Below are 6,000 nucleotides of genomic sequence, written 5' to 3' on the forward strand. Positions count from 1 at the left end.
TCTTTAATGTGTTTTATTTTTGTGCCTCTGCTTTTGTTTGGTGACAATGTTTCATAAAAACATTTTTCTTCATTATTTTAACATTATTTTTAATTCATCTAAAGAGTAGTATTAGAATGTGTTTGCAACCCGAATATGAGTAAAAAATGATCGTAATGATTTGTATTCAAGGTTGGTTCTAAACTTTCCTATTTTTTATTCTTTTGTGAAAACACGAAGTCCTTTATTTGTGAAAAGCAAATTCATAGTTGGAATATTTCTTCGGGAAAGAAAGTCAGTTGTTCAACTCAGTAATTCCATGTTTAAAATCCAGTTACTGAAATGAAAGTTATACTTCCTGAAATGGGAATGAGGGTTCATTGCCTGGGGGGCTTCAGTGATGGGAATAGAAGAAAGAGGATGGAGCTTAAGGAAGCACATGATCATGGTTGACTGTTGATAAATGGAAACATCAGAGAAAAGTGCATCCTTAAGTCTTTCCCTTATGAGGACAATAAAACTACTTTCAAAAAATCACTAGATAAAAATAATTTGAAAAATCAATAGCCTATGCTATGAATGTGGCCACCTTGAAAGGCCACATAAGCAGAACTTTGATAGCTTTGGAGTCATTTTCTAAGGAGATTCTGCCTTTTATGGCTTTTCACTGCACAGTTTTGAAAATAATTTCCAGGCTTTTTTGAGTTGTGCAACTTTTATTTGATTGTACAATATCCAACCATTCACTCTTCCTCTATTATATTGTAAGATATACATGAATTAAAAATTTGTTAAGAAAACTCTAGTACATCATTAGGTCAAGATTTTGTGGTTCACTTTCTAGTATGTTGAAGACATTGAATGGGTTCTGTTTCTCAAAAAGTCTGTCTAGAGTAGTTTTTCTTAAGCTTTTTGTCTTAGGAACACTTTGTACTCAAAAATCATTAAGAATTTCAAAGAGTTCTTGTTTATGTTTATGTTGTATCTATCAATACATATTGTACTTGAAATTAAAGTTGAGAAAATTATATTTCTTTATTAGTCCATTTAAAAATAACAATAAATAAATCTAATGTTAACATAAATAGCTTTTATAAAGGCAATATAGCTATATTTTTCCAAACAAAAACATGTGAAAAAAATTTTTTTAATGTTTTAATTTATTTTTGTGAGAGAGAGAGAGAGAGACAGAACACAAGCAGGGGAGGGGCAGAGAGAGAGGGAGACACAGAATCTGAAGCAGTCTCCAGGCTCTGAGCTGTCAGCACAGAGCCCTGTATGGGGCTTGAACTTGTGAACTGCAAGATCATGACCTGAGCTGAAGTTGGACCCTTAACCGACTGAGCCACTCCGATGCCCCCCAAACAAAAACATTTAATGAGGAGAATGGCATTGTTTTACATATTTTCAGATATCTTCAATATTTTAATGGAAGACAGATGGATTCTCACTTCAGTTTCTATGTTGAGTCTGTTGTGATATTATATGTTATATAGTTTGGAAAACTACATTCATGAGAGAATGAAGGTGAAAAAGGCAAGTAATGTAATATTATTATGAAAATAGTTGTGACTTTGAGGACCCCCTCTGAAAGGGTCTGAGGGATCCTGAGAGCTCCCTGGACCACACTTTAAGAATCATTGGCCTAGAGGGAAATTACTAGATCCCAGTGTTGCATGTTCTTTATTGCAGGGATGCTTCTCAGGTTCCCACTAAGAAGCCATTTAACCTTATTTCATATATAATCTCAACATACTTGATTATTTTGTTCCTGAGTCCCTGACAGATTAGAAGCTAGAGGATGTGAAGTTCTAACATCCTAGACCCTGAGGAGTGGTAGAGGACAGCAAGGAAAGAGACAGAAATACTTCAAAAACAGGCACTTAAAAACCCAACAGGCATAATATACTCTGTATAAGAAGGAAAAACAGGGGCGCCTGGGTGGCTCAGTTGGTTGTGTTGTCAGACTCTTGATTTGGGCTCAGGTCTCTGAGCCCCACATCGGGCTTCAGATTCTCTCTCTCTGCCCCTCCCTCCCCTGCTGGCAGGCATGTGCACTTTCTCTTCTGTCTCTCTCAAAATAAATAAACTTCTTATAAAAATATAATTTATTGGCAAGTTGGCTAACATACAGTGTATTCAGTGTGCTCTTGGTTTTGGGGGTAGATTCCTGTGATTCATCGCCTACATAAAACACCCAGTGCTCATCCCAACAAGTGCCCTCCTCAATGCCCATCACTCGTTTTCCCCTCTCCCCCACTGCCCCCATCAACCCTCCATTTGTTCTCTGTAATAAACAAACTTTTTTTTTTTTTTTTTTTTTTTAAAGGAAGGAAAAACAGGGGCGCCTGGGTGGCGCAGTCGGTTAAGCGTCCGACTTCAGCCAGGTCACGATCTCGCGGTCCGTGAGTTCGAGCCCCGCGTCAGGCTCTGGGCTGATGGCTCGGAGCCTGGAGCCTGTTTCCGATTCTGTGTCTCCCTCTCTCTCTGCCCCTCCCCCGTTCATGCTCTGTCTCTCTCTGTCCCAAAAATAAATAAAAAATGTTGAAAAAAATTAAAAAAAAAAAAAAGAAAGAAAAATAAAGGAAGGAAAAACAATTACATTGTTTGGGGAAGACTGCAGAGAGAAGTTTCTTCCTGAATAATCCTGCAGACCCTTCGTAGATTTCATGGCATTAAAGTTTCTGGAACTGGGGGTTCCTTCTCCTCCTAGCAGATGGTACTGGACATAAGCACGATTTCCTTAAGGCCTCCAGGTGCCGGGCAGCTGATTGCTTATGCCAGCTTTCCCCCAAGGGTGGCATCTAGACTCAGTTTGTCCCCATCACAAGACTGTTCCGTAGTTCCTCTGTAAAAGGTAAAGTAGTGAAGGTCTGGAGCCCATAGCACAGCCTCAAGCTGTGTTCACTGTGCTTGGCCCAGGCTGTACCATGGGCTGTTGAGCAAACGAGAAATAGTGTATCACTTACCCTTCTGCTCGTGAATTCCAGTTGACACCAGGTGATGTCACTGGTGTTTGCTAGAGCCCTTTGCTCCATACACTGGGGTTGGGGGCAGCCAAAGCAGTATTCCATGGACTTTTAACTTAGGTGGAATTTTTCATGTTTCAAGGATCCTGGATAAATGAAGCATAGTAATATATTCTGTTGCTTAACTGGAGTAGAAAGTCTCAAAAGCTAATGACTTGGACATTTAAACACATTGATTGCAAGTATTTGAAGAGTTCTTTTTCCAATACCCTCTTCCAGTCCACCAAATAAATTGGTGGTTAGATAAGAGGGGTAAAAGGAATAAGAGGTTCCAACACTTATATTTAATAGTTAAGAAAACATCTTATGCTTTTGAAACATTTTCTTTTTTTTTTTTCATGAAATTTATTGTCAAATTGGTTTCCATACAACACCCAGTGCTCATCCCAAAAGGTGCCCTCCTCAATACCCATCACCCACCCTCCCCTCCCTCCCATCCCCCATCAACCCTCAGTTTGTTCTCAGTTTTTAACAGTCTCTTATGCTTTGGCTCTCTCCCACTCTAACCTCTTTTTTTTTTTTTTCCTTCCCCTCCCCCATGGGTTTGAAACATTTTCAAAGTAATTTTTTTTTTTCCTCTGGCTTCTAGACAGTTTTTCAGAATACAAAGTCCCAGCATGAAGTGCCTGTGCTTAGTAATGTTGCTGTGTACCTATTTAAAAATCTGTCCCAATCATGTTTGCCCTAGGTCAGAACTAAACCAAGTAGATTTCCAGCAATTCCCCACCTCTAGGTTTTCTGAAGTGTGCTCTATAATTTTTGATAAATAGCTCTAATTTCAGTGCTGCACTAGCCTAAAAATAGTGTTTAATCTTTTTTTAAATGTTTATTTATTTTTGGGAGACAGAGGGAGACACAGTGTGAGCAGGGGGAGGGGTAGAGAGAGGGAGACACAGAATATGATGCAGGCTCCAGGCTCTGAGCTGTCAGCGCAGAGCCCGACACGGGGCTCAACCTCGCAGACCATTAGATCATGACCTGCGCCCAAGTCAGACATTTAGCTGACTGAGCCACCCAGGTGCCCCTCAAGCATTTTATTTCTACTGCATAATTTCTTAAGGAGGTATACCAAAATGAGGGTGGAAACCAAGACATGGAATCCAGGAAATGTGGGCTTCAGTATAGCAAATAAATAAATAAAGGAACTCCTACTTTTACAAATAATGGGGTGTTAAGATGGTGGCTGTACATTAGGCCTGGAGAGCGACCAGTACATTTTGGAGCAGGAGGATATGGAAGACTTGAGGAGGTAAGTTTCTAGAGAAAATAGAATGGAACGAATAGTTAACTGTATTCATATGACCATGTGGAAAATAGTATTGAAAGGAGTCTTATAAATTTACTTGGGAGTTTGAGGGAGAACTAATGATAGGATGTAGAAAATATAAAATGAAAAATTAGCCAATAAGCCAAAACTCTGTAAGTGGTACATGAAAGGGACTAAGTACAATGATTGGCTCGGTACAAATCAATGTTCACATAACTCTCAAAGGAAACCGTCAATGTTGATTTAACTGTATATTTGTTGTTAATATATTGTATGGGAGAAAGGAAAGGAACGAGTTATGTAAGAGATTGTCAAGGCAGGAAAGTTTAAAGAGCTAAAAATCTTAGCAATCATAATAGAAATTCAATAGAATAGAGCTAAAATGGATAAATTCATTGATATCAACGTGGGCATATCATTTGTAAAGATTGAGGTAAATAACAAGGAATTGCTGAAAGTGTTTAAAATGTTTCTTTGGGGGTGCAGGATTAAAGAATGAATGGGGTGCGACTGATGTCTCCTGCTTTATCTTATTTTAAAGCCAATTTCTGATAACTGATATCTGGATCATCTGTTGGTCTGTTTCTATCATCTGTTTTTTGCTCTCTTGAGCCTGTCTCTTGGCTTACATGAAAATTTTTGATTAACTGACAGACATTGTGTATGAAAAATTATAGTCACGTGGGTGATGTTATCTTTGCCAAAAGAAGGTTTTAAAAGTTTCTGTGGAGCACCTGGGTGGCTCAGTCGGTTAAGCGGCCAACTTCGGCTCAGGTCATGATCTTGCGGTCAGTGAGTTCAAGCCCCACGTTGGGCTCTGTGCTGACAGCTCAGAGCCTGGAGCCTGTTTTGGATTCTGTGTCTCCCTCTCTCTGACCCTCCCCTGTTCATGCTCTGTCTCTCTCTGTCTCAAAAGTAAATAAATGTTAAAAAAAAAAATTAAAAGTTTCTGTCATGCAGTTAAAGTACATTGTTTTAATTCACTCACTGAGTTGATTTGAGATTGGGTGTCAGTTTGTGAAGTCTGGGCTATTTAAATTCAACCCTACTTTTAGGCTACAATCTTTTAGAGGTCCAAATTAAATCTGGGGATATTTACTCAAGCCCTTCCACCTTGATAGTTGTAAATTCCAGGTTTTTTGACATCATTGATATCTCATTCCCCCCCTTACCCCCCCCCCCCTTACGGGTTTCTCCTAGGAGAATTTTCTTAATAAGGAACCTACACCTGAATTTTTGGCAGAGGTTCTGCCTCTGGAAAATAAGACAGAAGTAAGACTTATGGACAAGTAAACCCATCTCTCCTTGAAAAAAAAATTTTTTTTTGATATTTTTATTTATTTTTGAGACAGAGAGAAATAATGAACTGGGGAGGGGCAGAGAGAGAGGGAGACAGGACCCAAAATGGGCCCCACACTTTGAGCAGAGAGCCCGGTGCGGGACTTAAATTCATGAGCGATGAGGTCATGACCTGAGGTGAAGTCAGACGCTTAGCTGACTGAGCCACCCAGGTGCCCCTAAACCCATCTCTTAATTATACTCAGACCAAAACAACTCCCACATTTCTGTTTCTATCTTGAAGACCATGAGAAACTGAACTTCATTTTATTTTACTTGTATGGTTTATTTTATAGCTTCCCATTTATTTCTGATTAAGCAGAAGTTGGGAAAGAAGTAAAGGAAGAAATGCAGGCTTAGATCAATTGTCAGATACTTTGGTTTCCC

The 6,000-nt window shown here is 39.2% G+C and overlaps 1 long non-coding RNA gene across 1 annotated transcript in view; it reads left to right on the forward strand.

Annotated features, from left to right (window-relative positions):
• The window catches only part of LOC125921366 (uncharacterized), a 63,227-nt gene extending 60,374 nt beyond the window's left edge, over positions 1-2,853 (forward strand). Inside the window, exon 3 of the long non-coding RNA XR_007457393.1 lies at positions 2,565-2,853. This is a non-coding gene — a long non-coding RNA (uncharacterized LOC125921366). The remainder of the gene's footprint in view (positions 1-2,564) is intronic.
• The last annotated feature ends 3,147 nt before the right edge of the window (positions 2,854-6,000 follow it).

The sequence above is a fragment of the Panthera uncia genome, chromosome C2 (genome assembly GCF_023721935.1).
Source record: "Panthera uncia isolate 11264 chromosome C2, Puncia_PCG_1.0, whole genome shotgun sequence".
Classification (NCBI taxonomy): Eukaryota; Metazoa; Chordata; class Mammalia; order Carnivora; family Felidae; genus Panthera; species Panthera uncia.